We start from the raw sequence: 19,370 nt of genomic DNA on the forward strand, positions 1-19,370 counted from the left end.
ACTCCTCCTCCCCCTCCACAAAAGTCCAATTCAGCTCTATAAATATACCAGCTGGATGGAAGGCCAAACACACCCGTGATTTCACTGGGAAGGGACAGGTTACAGCATAAGTCAGCTTTGTCCTAGGAGGCCACATTGATAAATGTCACTCCAGAGCCTCCAAGTGAGTGGCACTTCAACTATCCCATGGTGCCATATGAACATAAGTTTAGGAGAAACTACAGCTAAAATCAAGTCATGGGAATACCAACAAGCGAGCTCTACAGTTCTTACCCTAATCCCTTTTTCCTTTGCTTGTATGCATTTAATTTAAAATATCAACCTGTGCACTGGCAAAGCTTTTCAACCTGTGCAGTACACAGAGCAACAGGCAGGCTTCACAGATAATTTGATTAAATGCCAGTAACTTACTCCTTTAAGTATACGATGTTTAATTGAAAAAAACAGATTAAGCAAAATTGGTTTGTTAGTCCGACCAAGGTCAGATGATATAAATAAAGGGACTGCAATATTAACAGATTTTTCTTATTGCATTGCAACGGCTTGAATACTTTGCCTCATTATGTAAATGCACAGAGGTCACGACCGAGCCAGCGTTCAAATAAAAATTGTTCCAAGTCACTAAACGTAGCCCAGGTTCTTGTAATTCCGCATGCAAATAAAGAGCAGCAAATGTTTATCCCTTCATTTTCCTTAGTGTTACTGGTTTACACTCCCGTAGCTGAGGCAACCACACCACGCCAAGCAGCTCAGCGCCTTTCAGAAAGATTAACTTCTTAAACAGGCATAAACGGCAAAGGTTCAGCTCCAGCCAGCTAAGGTGAACGGCAGACACACTACTCACGGGCTGGGGCACAGCACAGGAGATCATGGGATGACCTCCTCATGGGATGATCTCCCCACCTAAAACTCCACTCACAGCACGGTCAACTCTTCAGTTTCTTAGATTACCTGAGGTTTGGTTTGTTTGTGGAATGCCACTCCTTGCTAGACAAACTGCTGGAAAAAAAGAAATACAAAAGAAAAAAAGGCAGTAACGATTGGCTGGAAAGAGATGGGAAGGAGCACAGCAACAAGTGCTAAAGGCCTCCAGAACAAAATTTTATGTGCTGATAACATTCAAGACACCTCACAGCATTGCCAGGAGCTGAGGAATACTTTAAATTAGCAAAAAATGTCAGCTCTCCAGGTCCTGCTGCACATTCAGCTCAATCTCACCCCATGGAAACAATGGCAATTCAAGTCTAGATTTTTCCAAGAGACTGCAACTCAAGGCTCCTAGGGATGTTAGATACAACTAAGCATACAAAAACCCCAAACACCTTAGCTTTTGTAACACACACCAGTTTAACAAGCGCTAACCTAGTTTAACTAAAATTGTACAACCAACTTCCTCCTTCCTTTCCTTCCTCTCCCACCCCTGGGAAAAGATGTGAAATACAAGTTATTGCTGCAGTAGGCAAACATTAATAGAGACTGAAACCACTTAACCATCTATTCCCCTTTCCCTTCCCCTCATTTTATTTTAAGAAAACCCACATAACCCCCCGAGAAGGGTTCCAGCAGAACAAAATTTTTCCTCCTTTGCTAGACTGAGTATAGACCTAATTTAGGATTAAGAGCAACTCAACGCATACCTTATCTCAAGCCATAAGTATCAAAGATTAAGAGATGCTAAGGGAATTGGCTGACAGGACCACACAAAAAAAATGAAATTATTCTGTATCATCCATGCAGCAAGCTCAACGCACAAGGGTAATGGCAAGGAGCTGATCGCAGCAACTTGATGGGGACGATTCACGCATATTTTCAGGGACCTGCCAAACACTTCAGATTTCACAAGAAAAACTTTGTGTTCTGTAACTCAGCTCTGCTCCATTTCACTTCGTTCAAAGTGTGACCGACGTTAGGAGCCTGATTAAATTCCTTTCTTTATCCATGCTTGAATTAAAGCCTTGGCTCAGCGAGGGGAAGCAGACCAAGTTACACGAGCTTTTCTTTTTTCAGAGGATGCCAGCCATAAACACTGGTGCCAGCGCCGCAGGTAACACCAGTAAGCCCCAGGGAGCTTCAGTTTTGTTACAAACAAAGGGATTTCAGCTTTTGGTGAAGCAGTTGGTATTTCTGCATCTCTTGTTAGACAATTCAGTGCTAAACTTCTGTTTTCATCTGCAGATAATATGTTAAGCCTCTTTAAAAGTCCAGCCTACTCTGATCTGGGAAGTGGGAATTTCTTCACATACCTAATCAAATCATGCTCACATGGTTGGTGTTCAGCTGTCTCGTACTGATGAATACCAAAAAGTTTCAAAACATTTATAGGTCAGATAGAGGCAATGCGAGTGCCTCGCAAAGGCAACAGTTGCCATTACAGGATGACTTCAGAAAAGGGAAAACCACATCTGGCCACAACAGCCACATCAGCTCCTGACGAACCTTCCCCCAATCTCTCCTGGAAAAGCACATTCTCACTCTGTCCCTGCCACAGGCAGCACTGAAACACTTCTGGCTTGTAGCCTTCACCCACATGCATGCACATCCACCCCCAACCTCTGTCCAGGTCCACCTGCTGCCCTTGACCTCTTCTCTAGCTCCAAGGATCTCCATGCCCACCATGGGGAGAAGAGCAGCTAAGGCTCACCCAACTCGTCCTCGGGGAAGCAAATCAAAAGTCCAAATGTTGAACAACAATGGTTAGTTGTTCTTAAAGAGCAACTGCCAGACCTCTGTGCAGAGCCTGGGGGAGAGACAAGGGAGGAACTGGAGGAAGAAATGCTTTATTTGCTGCCAGGAACCTCATGGGCATGGGGAAGAGGGTCAAGATGTCCATGGGCACCCCTGGAACAGGGCAAGGGGAGATAAGAACCCCTATTAGCTTTAAAGGGGCTTCTATGGAGGAGAGTATAGAATCAGAGTGATTTGGGGTTGGAAGGGACCTTTAAAGACCACCTAGTCCAACTCCCCCTGCCATGGGCAGGGACACCTTCCACTAGACCAGGTTGCTCAAAGCCCCATTCAACCTGACCTTGAACACTTGCAGAGGAGGAGGGAACAGAACTGCTTGATCCCTGGGGGACAGACTGACAAACCCGTGGCAGGAAGGAGGACAAGGAAAGAATTGATGGCTGGGGTCAAATGGGAGGAGTGAGCAAACAAGGAGAGAACCGGGTCAGGGAGAACCTGCATGACTCAGCCAAGCACTTGCACAGCAGGAGCTGGAAATCTCCGTGTTTAAGAGAATGTACGCGCAAATGCAATAGTATTTTACAATCCCACAGCACTTTTAAAGTGCTCCAAGTGCTTCATAAATATTAATTAAGCAATAGTACCCACAAATCAGAAGCATAAGATGGAGATATAGCTATCTCACTTAATATTTAACAGTATGATAACTCAGGAAGCAAAAACTACTTTTAAGAAGTCACATACCCACACTGCTTCTCCTGTCTCAAAGAACCCAGGCTGTGTCCTACAGCCAGGCTGCACAGCGCTTGCTAAAGAGGCCAGTGTTCAGTATTTGAATTCAGGCTCCTGTTTCAGTGCGTGATCCGATGCCTTGCACACCGCAAGCGATCCCACTCCAGCTGTCTCCCCAAGCCACTCCTTGATCGCCAGCCAAGCCCAACGCAGAGGTAATCTTACCGAAGTAACACCAGTACATGGTTGTAAATTGTGATTTTGTGCATGGATTTTCTTACCTGCCTTTCCCAGCATTTTGGCTGCCCAAATTATTTTCAGCAATTTCATCTTCATGTTTTATAACATTGATTTCCCCTAAAAATATTTTTTTAACTTTGTTTTTATTAGGTCAACCACATTTACCAAATTTTAACACACTACTTCTTTCGCAGCTGCCTAATTTCAAACTCGCCTTTACATATAGCTTAAAAGGAGGCAAAAAGTCATCACAGCAAGTAAGTGGGATATGATGCTTAACATCAAGGTTTACACGGATACACTTTACAGTACCAGCTGAGGGTCAAGAATTGTGAATTTACTCTGCAACACAGGAGAATTAAGGAAAAGGAGGAAACCTAGCCAAAACTTGCAAATACGTATACTCCTGATTAATACAAGACTACTAGGAAAAAGATGTGAAGTCACACCTTGTTTTATTCAGCAGAAAAGCCAAAGTCTACAAGAGCCAAACGGAACTTATTCAATGCAGTGGGAGACACTGAAATACAGCAACGTTACTCCTTCAACATTAATAAAACATGTTGTATACAGGCATTATTTTTTCTTCAGTCCTTGAAACCCTGCCAAGTCATAAGCTTTTTACAGGAACATTGAAATGGATGTTGATCAGAACCATACCCATATGAGTTTTAAATTTTACCACCACTTAGAGGCAAGGGCTTCCCCCCCAGTCCCTCACACATCTGCAAATTTGTGAATTTTTTTTGAAAAGCCTGATGAACTAAAAGCTCATACACCCTTAGTCTATGAAGATACTGAATTCACTCTTGGATTATGAGCTGAACTCAGGCCTTGAAAGTACTATGAACTCCTCCACCCCCTAAAGTGAAGTTCCTCAAAGGTAAAATTTTACATTATATATATGAAAAATAATAGCTACTCGGTAAACAAAATTAGAGAGACAGAGGTCACCTCATTACCAAGAACACTGTATTCTCTGCCCTATCCCTCCCCATGTTCATCAGCATCTGTTTCTCCCAAGTCCTAAGCTTTGTTTTTCAAAAAGTTAAAACTGATTTATAAAAATACAATTACAGAATCACAGAATGGTTAAGGGTTGGAAGGGACCTCTGGAGATCATCCAGTCCAACCCCCTGCCAAAGCAGGTTCACCTAGAGCATGTTGCACAGGGTCGCGTCCAGGCGGGTTTTGAATATCTCCAGAGAAGGAGACTCCCCACCCTCCCTGGGCAGCCTGTTCCAAATTAGTTTGGAAGTACAAGGCTGCTGGCATCCAGACAAGTGCTTGATTGTTTTGTTGTTGCATCTAATGTGATAGAGCTTCAACTGAGTTGGAAAACTTCATAAAAACTAAGGGGCTTCTTCCTTTCTAATTAACACAGCAATGACATTTAACAGCCTGGCATGGAAACTTCTCTCTAGCATTATGTTGTTGGAATTACTGATCTATTCCCACACTATGCGAGACTTTTTACAACAATGCTACCCAGTACTTTCCCCTTTCCACTTTGAAGGCTTCGATTTGGAGTCCTCTGTATCAAGCCAACTAGGGTGGCAAAGACGCTGCACCAGAAGATCTGCAAAGTATTTGCCACCCTCAACATCTGCTCATCCTACATGCCCCCTATGTGTGTCCTGTAACTTTAAAACTAAAATCTGTGTCCATTGCAATATATATCCATTCTATCACTGACACAAATTTAAAAAGGTATTAATTAGGTATGCAATGCCTTAAATTTAGTAAGGAAATGGACAAAAAGTACACAACCTACGTCCAAGTACATCTGTCTTTAGGGTCCCTGGGATGGGAACTTCTGTGTTCTTTGTATACCCATCCTGATTTATGTTTATTTAAATAATGACAAATATTAGTTTTAAATTTATAGTCATTGCTTTATAAGATGTCTCCAATCCTATCAGGATAAAGAGCTTATACTAAACAAAACAGTTTGTTTATACTACTAGTACATCTAATAGGAAATGCTTAGAATCCTACATGTTCAAAGCAGGACAAAATTACAGCCTATCTTTCCACGAAGGGCTGCTATCTGTTGCTACCAAGAAGCCAGAAGGACCATGTGCAGATCACAAGGCCTGAAAGCTCAAGTCGAGAGAAGCTGGTCTGCAGAACCTCTGGGTCCACCAAAAACGTCACATGCCCACCAGGCCCAGCAAACAAAAAGTAAAAGAAAACTAGAAATCACCTCTTGCTTTGGCAGCAGTAACATGGCTAGAAGATGCGGGAGAATTAAGGAAGGAAAAAAACCAAGACAAAACCCAGACATACATATGCTTCTGGTTAATGTGGAGCTACTAGAAGAAAGCAGATGTGAAGTCACACCTTGATTCATTCAGGGCAAAAGCAAAGGACTGTAACAGCTCCTTGAGCTCACTCTGGGCCACGAGAAACGCTGAAACAAGAGCTTAAAGACAGCAAGACTACAACCTCCAGCCTTTCATACATTATTTGTGTTGGCTGTCCCACCACTCCCTTATAAAGGAAAGGCCAAAACAAAGACATTTTTTCTGTTACTCTTATTATTCATTTGTATCTACAAACACACAGAAGTCAAAGGTTTAGTAACTGTAGAGAGCCCAGCACTTAGATGAAAGCTGATTTCTGTTAGACTTGCCTGAATGGGATGTACAAAAATTCAGAAGAAGGTTTTGGTATTTTTATGTTTCAGATAATCTTAAAATTAATTTTAATCTTTAATCTTAAAGCAGATTAGAAAAATTAGCTGTCTATTCTACAAAACCTTCTACGTGTTTCTACTCTTGATAGCTACTCAAGAAAACCTCTTATGGCACAGCACCCACCTGTACGGGAACAGGAGAAGAGGTCACCTCCAGCATGCAGAGACCCAAAGTAGTTATTGCACAGATACCACAACTGTAACCCAACAGTCCAAACACAGCAACTTTCAGTTCAGTAAAGCTGAAAGTGAGTTTTAATGCTACCTTAAAATAACCACTCACTCATGCAAACCAATGACTAGTGCAGGTACTTAAGCATGAAGGCAAAGAGAGCATCACCCTGTCCTTCTCTTTTGAGAACATCAAAAAATCACGTTTCTATAAATATGTTTCTGTGTACCTAGGTCCTGTGTTTTGTCTCATAGTGATTTTGTACTGTGGAACTGTGCTTGTACAAGGACTAGCACAGCAAAGCTCTCCTCTGCAGTCGACGCTCTTTTGTCCTAGGACCACAAATAGAAATTACATGAGAAATACTTCAAATCATGGATACTTAGTGAAATCTCCTCAGCACAGTTTACACACCCTCTTGCCTAGTGACTGCACCAACTCTCCTCCCTATCTATAGACTGAAAAAGCATTTTCCCCATTTGTACACAAACAACAGCAAGTCCGTTTTGAAGGGGAAAGAAGGAGAAAGGCAGCACTCAACACTCCAAGGATTATTTATGAATAAGATGAAGCCCTATAAACTTGGCTATTGAAAAAAGATAATCTTCTCTAGTTTATGCCAAGTGGGTCAGACAGAGGAAGAACCTCAGCAATCTTCAAAGTCAAAGCAGATGGGGAAGTGAATAAGTGCCCATGTGAGCAAAGAGGAAACAAGCTTCTGTTCATTTTAGCTTGTTTCAGAGCTTCGGTTTTCTACACACTGTCAAAAATGTCAGACCTTTAACTGACACGAGCAGAAGAGCTCACTTCTGTAACAAGAATTAGGAGAACTGCAGAATTACTTAAGACTGCTATTAATGCAAGAAAAAAAAAAGTCCTGGTGTCTACAGATTGAGGACATTGCTTAGCTCAGTAGCAGGGAGACAGATAAAGTGGAAGAAAGGCGTGAAGAGGCAGAGATTGGGAGAAATGTTCTTTGCTTTGCAGTCATGAAAAAATCTCTTAGGATTCTTTATCATTAGTGCTTCAGTATCACTGATATAAATACTTATGTAGCTGTAAAGTAGGCTCTACTTTAGAGCTAACTGTAATTCTAATTAAAGCATTTTTAAAAAATAAGACATGAGCTTGTAACTGATTTTTTTACCCTTTTTGAAATAAAAAAGCAGCAGTTCACACATGCCACAGAATGAACATACACTGCATTCCTTAAGAAGCTGAAGTTGACCTCTTAGTCGTTTCTCAGGCTTTACATCGCTAGACAAGATCTGGGCCAAGACCATTTCCATACATAGGGATGCATCTCTGTCTCAGGCTAACCTCATCATCCAAGTGGTGAAACCTAAAACCAGCTAATCTCTCCCAGGGTTATGCTTGTGGAACTGGGAATCCCTCCATCTGCCTCAGCAAAATAAAAAGATCACTTGCTGCAAAATAAACAGCAGATTGACTGGAGGGGCTATTGTTCTGTGGTTAATGTGCTTCATGCCACCCACCAAGGGCTAGCAATTTTCTATCAGATCCCTCCCCCTAAAAGAAAATATTTCATACTTTGAAGAAAGAGCTTGTGCAAGTTGAAAACACGCAACTTCTTTTGGATCCATACCAAGGAAGGACTCCCTTCCTCTCTGAATTCCTGGGAGTTCTGCAAGCTTTCTGCAATCAGAAGCAGCAGACCCTGAAGAAGCACAGAAATATAGTTTACCATGTTGCTTTTAACCAGGAACTTTTAAACTGACTGAGCTGGGAACAGTGGAAGAAGGAGTATTCAGTGCTATAGTTTGCTAGAGAGACACAGAGAGCCAAGGACACACTGAGAAGATGCTCGTCTTCCAAAGAAAATATTGCTAAGAAAAACAGGCATCCTTCCACCACTTATTTTAGGAGGCGGCTGCTGAGCTGCATCAGCTATTCCACTGGTGTCTCCATGAGTGTTTTTTGCCCAAGACTTCTGCTGGAAGAGGCAGAGCTGCAAAACTTGTAAGAAAACTCCACAGGAAGAGGCATTGAGTGGTTGCACAACACCAACCCGCTCTGAATACACACATCTTCGTTTATGCAAACTCCAGTGATCATCTAATATTAAGGCTGGGTTGTCTGGAGCATGGACAAGACAGGAATAGCTATACAAAGTCTTTGCTTGTTTTTTGGTGTGTGTGTTTAACATCAAGGAATTTGCTAAGATGAGAAGTGTGAAGGAGTGGGGAGAGGCTGTGTTAGGAGTAATAATAAAGGGGGAGCTTCAAACTGCAATCACATTAGCGTTTTTTCCTATTATCAGTTACCATCACAAGCCGAAAAGTTAACTACCCTGCTTTATGTAACTTTTTACCATGACAACTGTACCTTTTAGCTAAGATACCATCCTTCTCACAGCAGCTTTAAATGTTTTAAGATGCAAATTGAGGATTCCCCAATATCCCTCTCCCCACTAAAAAAAAAAAACAAACAAAAAAACCAAACCAAAAACAAAACCCACAAGTGGAAAAAAAAGTTAAGCTTGAAGGACCATGTAAAGTTGGATTTGCTATAGTCAGACCTTTTCTCTGCACTCTGGTATAGGGGGAGGGGAAAAAAAGAGATGCAAGTTAACAGAAACTCATATCAGCTTTTTAATAGCATCTCCACAAAAAGGATTTTATTTTTTTTTTATGTAGCACATGCATTTGATCTGGGTCAACACTGCAATGTAGGGAGTTGAAAAGGGATCACCTGATGCAACAGAAATATCCTCCCTCCAAACTATATCGCAGGAATTACAGCCAAGCACCCCAGTCGCAGCAAACACAGTAAGAGCCTTCTCGAACAGCTCATGTTCTGTGTCAGCAGAGCAGCGTTAATACAAAACTCAATCCAAATAAAGGAGTAATGACCCTTCCGAAAGGGTAGGACTTCATCAGGCTTCCACCGTACCAAAGAAAGATCATCTAAGATATTCAAACCCTTGCAAAAAAAAATTATTAAATCAAAAGGCGGAAAACAGTGTCAGCCTCGCATGCATTTCGCTGTTGAGTAATGACAGTGTTTACCTTTCCAGCGTAACGCATTACTGCTCTGGATCCAACTTTAAAGCAGAGTACACGACGGAATTAATTACGTCCTTTCCTCTTAACTACCATTCCCTGGGTTATTTATTAGCTAGGTCTGCATATATTCATAGATGTGTCTAATATACAAAGTTAAAAGGATTTAAAACTGCTGCCTAAATACTTTCTTGGTTTGCAGAGTCCTCTCCACTCTCTGGACAGGCAGTGGCATCAATTAATACAGCCTCAGGCTGCAAATTAGTCACTCCTTAAGCTACACAGCAGTCGAGGGAGCCATGGGGGAACCGCAAGCACACTGCAACGGACAAGCATGTCTCACTAGCAACGCGTTGCTGGATCCCAAGCAACAAGCTCTTTCAGACACGTACCATAGATAGCTCTGCTAATGTCTTTTCTCTGAATTAGTAAAATGCAAAGGATGCCAGCATGTCACGTCCAGCTTCAGCTTTGTCTTACAGCCCACTCATGCTTGCAGTTTAGCAAACCACCAGACAGACCATCTATCAGGACTGGAAAGTCCACCTTAGGTGCAGCACCCACAGCTTGGAGGCCACCAGCCAATTCATGTGCATTTCTGGAAAAGACAGAAGCCACACTACACAAGATACCTTGAGTTCAGTACCTTGGCAAATGAATGGCAGATAGATAAACTCAGACAAGCTACCTAAAAGGAAAACTAAAAGGAGCCCTAGAGCTCCTCTGGATCTTTCTATTTTGCTAAAATGAGATTTTAAGGCTAAAGACCTACTCACTCTCCTGGAGTCCTCCCTGAAGAGGGACAAATGCAAGGGAGCAGCAGACTGGAGAAGACTTCTGGTTTAAGACTGGATCAATTTTAGTTCCCTGAGGTCCATCGTCTCAAGGGACAGAGACCAGAAGCTTCCATGCTTAACGTCCACTGGAAGGAGATCAAAAGGGAGAGAGGGTGGGTACCGCTATGGGCCCAGCAGCAGAAAACAGAGAGAGAGAGAAAAGAAAACCCTTTCACAGACACTTTACAAAGAACAGCAGCACTTTTATCTCTGTCAGCATAGATGCTAGGACACTATATTCCCGTGTGAATACTGCAGTCACTGTTTGGCCTCATCCAGGATTACAAGCAACTCCAACTAATACATCAAATAGCTGCATATCTGGGGATGAACAACTCACCTTGCACCAGAGGTCAATCAAATCTTCTCTCCATCACTGAGAAAGGAAAATACAGCACATTTTGGTACAGCAGCTCACGTAGCTCTTCCACCCATATCATCCAAGCCACTGCTGGGCTGGACTTGGGCTCACGAGAATGCCCCTGTGCTACGTAGCAGCACAGGACCTGGGTTGGCAAAGGTATTTAGAAGTAGATAAGACCATGTGCTTGCAGTCAATGCTCAGAAACCCTGTTTATCACTGATCAGCTTGGATTTAGCATTTTAGAGGTGTAGATGGGGTTCAAAAGATGGAAGCGGGGTGAGTTAAATTTGTTCAACTTCTCCCATCTTTTGGGCTTAAAAAAAAATATAAAACTCTCAAGCTTCTTATGAGTTGCCCTCCATGTCAGAAACTCCTGCCTAGAACTGTTGAGGGAAAGGGGGAAGAGAAAGGGATAGAGAAAGAGCGACTGTATCTACAGACCTGGAAGTATTAAGGCTTCATTTTCCTAACAAAATGACATTAAGTGATACCAACAAGTTTACTTTCCAGGACAAAAAAAAATGCAGAGCATCTCTTGAAAAAAATTTTATAAACCGGTGAGATTACGCAGTAATATGCAGATGAAAGCTGTATTTCATTATTCTGCACCATGTCCACTTCATTTGATTAAATTAATGAGGTCCTTATGTCATACTACAGGCATTACCCCTACTTTTGTTTACTATGTCTTTCTAGCCTTAACCACAGCACACGCAGCACAGCTGGCTCGCAGCTCACAGTTACAACACAACATGCAGAAGAAGTTACGATAGGGGAAGTGATTCTAAAAAACCCACAAAAAAAAAATCTTGCTTCACTTACCTAAGCAAAGTTGTCATTAGAGAGTTTTCCAGTACTAAAATCCAAGAAAAAAGGTCTGAAAAAACACAGAAAAAGGCAAAATTTCACTAAGTAGGATAATACTCACTTTTTTCCTTGGGAACGTGAAAAGTCAGTGATTTAAAGAAGTACATTCATTCCATCAGTTGCATTTCAGATAATTATTTGTAACAAAAAGGTGCTTCTCAGGCAGCAAACATATCAGAAACAATAGGGCAGATTTTCCACTGCTGTTGCCAGTATTATACCAGTGCAATTCCTCAAATGTCAATCACGTTAGATTGCAATAAAACTAGCGTTATCCAGCAGACAAGTCAGGCCTAAGGCAATTAGCTAAACTGCCCCATTTAGATTTTCAGCCATTTGTCCCTCCCATCGAGCTGGATTATCAGAAAAATCTGGACCAAGCTGTGGGGTGAGGAGTCACCCACCCCAGTAAGGCTGAAGGTGGCAGGAACCAAAAGTGTTGCGTATAAAAAAAATATCCAAACCACCCTAGGGCTAACTGCAAAAGACTGCGAGGCAGCACAACATGGACTGGTATTAAGAAAGCTGTGATAGACAAGACTTTATTATGGGCATAAAAATCCAAAGCACAGTGCAAGTTACTGGCAGAAATGGCATGTGGCCACGACAGGTCTTACCAAAATCACCGCTACTAAAAAAAAACACTCAAGGTTTGTTAAGACTCATGAATGCAGACTAAAAAATGAAAAAACCACCCAAACTAACTGAATATGGATGACTGCAAGCCTCCAAATCAAAGAGGGAGTTGATCACTGTTTAAGAGGAAGAAGTCATTGCTTGTTCCAAGATTAAAAACTTATAATTCTGGCCCCGGCTGAAGCACTATCATTCACTAATCTGGTGCAATTTAGTCGGGCTGATCCTCCGCTCAGACAGACAGGGCATTATCAAAAGTTCCTCTATTCATTTCACTTCCTGTTAGCCAGTGAAAGCCCCTTTTATATGCTCCTCGAGAGGCTGTTACAACCAGGGAAGACTTTCCGATAGAGAAGATAAGGTAGTTGGATTTATTCATGAGAGGAGGAAGGGAGGTTGTACAGGCTAATTACAGCTGCTCCAAAGCTGAAAAGTGGAGGTTTGGAGGAGGGAGGTGAAAGATGATGGATTTCTTATTAATAAGTATTATACCAATAGCATTATTGTTAGAACTAGGCATTACCTCTCCTGATATTCAACTCCAGAATTGAGATTTTACTCTTAAATTGGCATTACCAAATACATACACGTGGTTGAATAATTCAAAAATACATGGATGAAGCAGAATGGGATATTTTTTAAAAAAACAATACCCAGGACCAAAAGGATAAACTAGCCAGAGTCAGACGAAGACACTGCCTAGAAATGCTCTCCAGATTAAGACAGTTCACATATAATTTTCAGGGTCAGGTCCTGTTCTTATTGCCGACATGAGCACTCAGACTTCAATGGAGTAGGATGGTGATTTCCACATTACTTAACATGTGTCAGCAATTTTGAACAGTTGCTTTGCAGATTCTTAGAGCTAACCAAGCAAAACCCCACCACTGAAAGCCCAGTATAGTACTTGGTAGATGAAAAGCTGCCTGTAAACTCTATCAAGACTCTGAAAAACATTCCCCCTATTAACGTTCAAACAATCTGGTATAGTTAAAATAGTTTTAAAATGTAACAAGATGGAAATACAAACAAAAACCACATTTCTCAAGTTTAAAAAGGTCAAGCCAAAGCAGCAAAGCTCTACCAAAAGTTAGGGCTCACAATGATGGTGCAGGGGTAAACCCTGCCTCTTCCTTCCCCTCTCTCAGACTATTCTTCTCCAAATGAACTAGCAAAATAAACAAGAATCAAAACACCCACAGCAGAAAATAGTATGCAGCTTTAAAAGAAAGAAATAATAAAACGTTTTTCAATACACTATTACACGGACAGGAAGACGTAAAAGCCAAGGCGATGCATTTCTGAACAGGCATCAGTTTGAATCAGACAGAGATGGAGTGCAAAACTCTACCAGGCAGAAAGAGGGAATAACCAAACCTAGAACGGCATAAAGACCCAACAGAGACGGTCCACAGGTCACCACGTGGAGGGTGAAGTATCAAAGATACTTATGTAAACAGGGACAACGCTGCCAAAGGCTGCCAAACTACCTCTTGCTTTGCAGAACACCAATATGCAACCAAAAAGCAAACAGCTACAACAAAACCCACAGCTTATTTTGATCCAGTTTCTCCTTTCGGTTATTATTAACTCTGTATACAAAACTTCAGCACAAACTGTACAGACACTCCAGTTTGCTCAGTGGTCACGTAACTTCTTCTCAGTGATCAAGCAGAGAATTAGGGAGCAAGGAGACAACAGTCGCTTTCTGTTCTGCCACCAGCCTGCATCTCTTCATACACATCACTCAAGGCAAAGCTCAGCAGGCACTCACTCCCCCCACTTTGAGCTGCAGTGGAGATCTTCCCTGTTGCAATCACCAACTTCAATCGTAAACTACAGCGGCTTACTTGGCAAACGCTCAGATTTAGCGGGTATTTCAGAAAAAGCTGCCAAGTCTCATATTCCCCACAGAGTAAATAAGGGTAATATTGCTCACCTATCTTCACACATGCTTTGCAACACAGTACTTGAAGAGACAACATACTGTTATAAATCTACAACGCACAAAAGCAATTGTACATGTGAATTTGCAGTATAGCACTACTAATAAGGACAAGTTTATCAAAGAGCAAAGGGTGTTTCCTACAGTGGGAATGTTGTAATGGGATGACAAGACACAGCCTGCTTGGTCTGCATGTTTTGTAAGGTTGTTGGGTCTTCCTTGTCACAAAACAACTCTTGTTGCACCAACATTTAATTAAAAACAAGTGAAGAAAGTGCACCCAAACCTTCCCATTTGTTTTCAAGTCTGAGGAACCCACACTGGCAAGATATAGCCGATGAACCATTGATACTCCCTGCATTGCAAGGAAATGAAGAGGCACAGACTAGATGTTCCTTGGTCAACTCTTTTCAGCTTGATAAAGACCCAACTGCACCAGATGCTACAGCTGACGTGAGGGAGTCCGACTAAGACTGAACAGTCTTCCCCTCCAAGCTGACAGACTACAAGAAAACCCCAATAACAGGCCAATGCCCAGTGTTAGGGAGCTGGATGCAACTGATTTTGTTCAGTTAAAATATGACTTTACACACATGACAGTTTCAGGAAAGCCAAAAAAGAACAGGTTTACTTGGCTCTTACATTTCACTGCCTGTCTTCTGCAAATTCAAGGTTGGCTGTTGTGATGATGTTAGGGTTTGGGTTTCTGTTTGTTTGTTTGTTTTTTTTAATAACCCCAAACCCCAAAAGTTCCTACTTCTAAAGACCACATTAAGCATTTCCCCCCTCCTTCGCAGGCCTGGCTATGGATACACAGATGCCTAGGTTTCTAGTCTCTGTGCTGTTAGAAGTTACTCTTGGAATAGCTGCAACTGAAGGCAATGGAAGATTTCAATAGTAGTTTCTTTGTCACTCCAAGAATCTGCTTCGCCACACAAGCCCACAATTCCAGATTTCTGCATACATTGCGAGGGGCACATGGCACAGATGCTTACCAGCGGCTGGAGTTCAGCACGTTCCTGGGCAATTCTGCAGTTAACACAGTTAGACTGTTAAAGAAGGTTTCAGCAGAGCTCAGAGATAAAAGTCGGTGAAGAAATCCAAAATTCAGCGAGTAAACCCTGCAGATGCAATTCACGACTTTGCAAACTTGTGATGTGTTGAAAGAGTATGGGTTTTCCACCTCATCCTCCAAGGGAAGCTGCAGCACACGCTTAGCGGTGCCAGAAAGGTTAGAGTGCTGCCAGAGCACGCACAGGAGAAGGTTTGTGTGCAAACTGAATTAAACAGCCTCTACTAAGTTCTTGTAACCAATTAAGCAACAATTCTCCATCACCCAGCTGCTTACCTAATCCTCAACCCCTGCTTCTTGAGCTGGCTTTCAATTTTTAAGTCTTTCACTTCTCTTCAGAAGCAAAAGATGAATGAATGCCAATTCTCTAGACATTCTGGTTACAAAGCAAATAAAAGTCCTGCGAAGACCATCAGTACCCAAAAGTGACTTAACACTAATGAGCTTTCACCAGCAAGTCTGCAAGCATTAATACACGTGACTAGCCATGCTAAATCCACCCGAATTACCTGTGCGCAAGGCTCTCCTCCAGCCCAAACTGGACTTCAAGCCAAGGGAAGACCAAACCTGGAAGATGACTATGGATTTTCTCTGGTCTGCATCCCTGTGTTAAGCTACTCAGTGATGCTAGGCAGATGCATTTTGAACATGCCACTTCATCTCATGTAAAGGGAGGAGAAAAGGAAAAAGAGTCAGAAATAGTACTTATCTGAAAAAAGCAAATATTTTAAAATAAGTACTGCTACTGTTTGTAGAATGGCCTGGAAGAGAGATACATCTGAAATTCCTTTAAATACATGTGTTCAGTTTTTAAACTGCATACGAGTCAATCTGACAAACAAGCTTAGTTAGGATTGCTCAAACGAAGCTGAGGGTCCTGTCCCCCACCCTCTTCCTAAGTAAGCAAGTACAAGTTTCTGGCATAGACACTGGTGTGTGAGATTTTAACATTCCCCTTTCCATAAACAGTCATACATCAAGCTCCAAAAATTTGCTTCACAGAAACATTTGCACTAGTAAAACTCAATTATTCTAATATTTGTATGACACATGCAGGAGGGGTGCATAAAAAGGTTATGGTGAGCTCATTTAAGAATTTAAACAAGTACTTGATAAAAAGTTTTTGAATTATTCACTCAGCTCCACTATTAAATCAGGCTTCCAAAGGAGTCTTCAAACAATAGCATAGAAGACGCTGTATTTATAACAAAAAGGCAGTATTGAAGCTATCACCCCATCTCACAGCGCAAGCCATTCATAATTACAGCTGTAAATGCATACAGGCACGGTATCATGAGTTGGTTCACAATCCTGCCGGATTAACTGGACACTTTGAATATTTATACTAATATTCCTTTCTGGAGAGGCAGCACCATTTCAGTCTAAATATCTTAAGTACTGCTTTTTATGTTAAGAAAGAGCAATTTCTTCAAGAACATCCGAAGTTGAGAGAAGGGCTCAAGAATGGTACAAAGCAAGATTAGGACAATCTTTTATATTTATTTTTATACCAGCCCATGTGGGCTGGCACACAAGTGTTTTGCTATGCCCCCTAAAGCTTCAGAGCCAAACTCAACTGAAGACATCACCATGCATCTCTCAGTTATGAACTTTCATACTAAGTTTACGTACAGCACGACAATTTTCTGCATATTTGCTCCTTGCATACATACGAAATTCTTTTTCCAAACCTCAGAGACCATTTGGAATAATGACCATATCTAGAGGGAGGAAAATCAGGGGACTTCGAAGGGATATCACGCGTGGTGCTCCACTTCTCTGGCACATGCATCCTCTCACCACCTGCTTCCTTTCTCCCCATCCCTTTTTCTTCCACATCACAGGCTGCTCTTGGTAGTTCGGCTCAATAAATGTGAGCCAAGATTTCCTCTTAACATAACTACTCTAAGACTATTTCAGCTACCAGCATCACCCACAGAAACATTCCCATTTGCATATTGTCCTTTCTCCTGCATCACTCTGTTCCCAAATAAACTCATGGGCTGGTGATACAAGGTCATAAAGTTGTGAAAAAAATCAAGATACCCTCCCACTGCATCCAGCATGCTCTCAGAGCAAGGGCAGGATGCGTCAGTCTCCCAGTATAGCTGGTTTCAGGCATTTCTGACAGCATTAATTTAATGACAGTATTTCATTTCCTTCAGCCATCTCATTGAGAGCACTCAAGTTAAGTATTAATGAAGTGTTTTAACACTCTCACTGTCTGGAGGAGACATGGAGTGTCACCTAACCAGCTGCTCAAGGGTGAACACATAGCTGCTCCATCCACCAACACAACCAAGAAAAGGATTTTTGCCTCACATGAGCTAAGGAGAGGTTTAGGGGTGAGAAGCATTAGCCAAAACTACCAAATTAACAAATACCACCAAGCCCTGGGACAACAGTGGGAGCCTCCCCTGAGCAGAACCAGCAGTGCATCAACCTAAGACCACCATAACCCATCAAAAAAAAAAAAATCTAAAGGCAGGCATCTTGCCATTTCTGAAGAAATGGGGGTTCAGATGGTTTTGGTTTGCTGTTACAAAGCTAAGCCATAGTAACACACTTCCTGAAACTTTTTTTTTTTTTAACCCTTAAATTCAACTTTGCTGCTGTACTTTCCTTCAGACCTACACCCCACCTCCTCATCCACATGTTCTTACAAATCTATCTATTTGAAGCACTGGTTTTCCTGACTATGGGTAAGACTAAACACCTGCATCACTGCAAATGTAATTACTGAAAAATACCACGGCTATTTGTAGACTTCCTGTTCATCAAATAATATTAGTGTACCTTTGCCTTGAGCAATTATTTACAGGGCTGGAAATCCTGAAGAGACACTAGAGAGACAGCAGAAGTAATCCCCCCTCCATTATGCAATGATGCTTTGTATTAGCTTTTGGAATGACTCAGAGGGGAAAACAAAATCAGAATAATTCTTTATAAATCTGTCCAATGAAAAGGAGAAAAAAAAAAATTAATTCAGTTAAAATTCTGCATTAGCTTACTCCAATTGAGACAGGGAGGCATTTTACACTTCAACTGAATTGGTAGTTCAAATTCAGCTTCAGGCCCCAATGCAGGCTTTAAGTCAAATTCCTAAGCAGAGTAAAACCTTTATTAGCCTGTCTTCACTGTAATTTTAATCTTAGTTAATTCTGAGTATGTAATTTATGTTAAGGATAACCCACTTTTTTCAGAACTGGATATATTGCATGCAGAATTATTCCCTGGCTAGCACAGTTAATGTTTCCCTCAGAGAAATAATTTTTCACATATTGACAGCAAAAGAAAAATCACTGAAAGCGTTAAAAACATGCAAAAGCATTTTCATAAATGCATCACAGCCAGTTGTATTAATTCACCTAATATATCCCCAACCCATCAACACCTGCCCATGCAGTCTCACTTTAAACCGATGCTATGTACTAGAAAGATTTTTGATCTGCTTAAAAACTGACATTTCTCTTTCATCACACACATACAAGGGGTGGGAGGAGAGAGGAAAATTGTTGGTATTTCTACCTTTAAAAAGGAACAAAAGCATCCCATTCCCTCTCCCCTCCATTTTTCCTGATTTATGATTAAAACTGCAAGCAGAAAAGTAAAAAGAAAACACCTAACGACATCTCAATTTCGAGTTCCACTAACGTGCCAAAATTCATAACAATTTCTCTAGTTTAAATGAAAAAGATTTTAAAGTATTGTCCAAAATTTGCAAAGTCTGCTTTAGAGTCAAAATTGTCAGTGCTGCTGGTACACAACACTCACCCATGTCAGTACAAGCAGCATTTTACATCCTGTAGCCAACCTAAAGCTCTGAAGCCCAGGTTACTATCTCTCCCAATCGTGAAACGATCATTATGTTATTTCCTGCATTATTTGCATGGTTTCTTAGGTTTTGGGCTTTTGTTTTGATTTTGGTTTGGGTGTGTTTTGGGTTTTTTTTTTTAAATGCTCACTTAGTAAAAAGCTACTGAGATCTCCCACTCAAGCTCAAGAAAAAACACCGAGTGAATTATCAGGGTGGTTTCCTACCCTCCTTTCTGCTGCAGTTTTGCGTCGTTCCCTTCGCTCCCACTCCTCTTTAAAGAGGT

The 19,370-nt window shown here is 41.5% G+C and overlaps 1 protein-coding gene across 5 annotated transcripts in view; it reads right to left on the reverse strand.

The window, feature by feature from the left end:
- The window catches only part of AKAP13 (A-kinase anchoring protein 13), a 219,313-nt gene that overhangs the window by 186,947 nt on the left and 12,996 nt on the right, over positions 1-19,370 (reverse strand). For 4 of the 5 annotated variants that reach the window (XM_068410076.1, XM_068410075.1, XM_068410073.1 and 1 more), the window contains exon 2: positions 11,573-11,627. The exons of the other annotated variant lie outside the window; for it this stretch is intronic. The gene's annotated coding sequence lies outside the window, so the exon portion shown is untranslated. The remainder of the gene's footprint in view (positions 1-11,572; positions 11,628-19,370) is intronic. 5 annotated transcript variants of the gene reach the window in all.

This window comes from Nyctibius grandis, chromosome 11 (assembly GCF_013368605.1).
Source record: "Nyctibius grandis isolate bNycGra1 chromosome 11, bNycGra1.pri, whole genome shotgun sequence".
Lineage (NCBI taxonomy): Eukaryota > Metazoa > Chordata > Aves > Nyctibiiformes > Nyctibiidae > Nyctibius > Nyctibius grandis.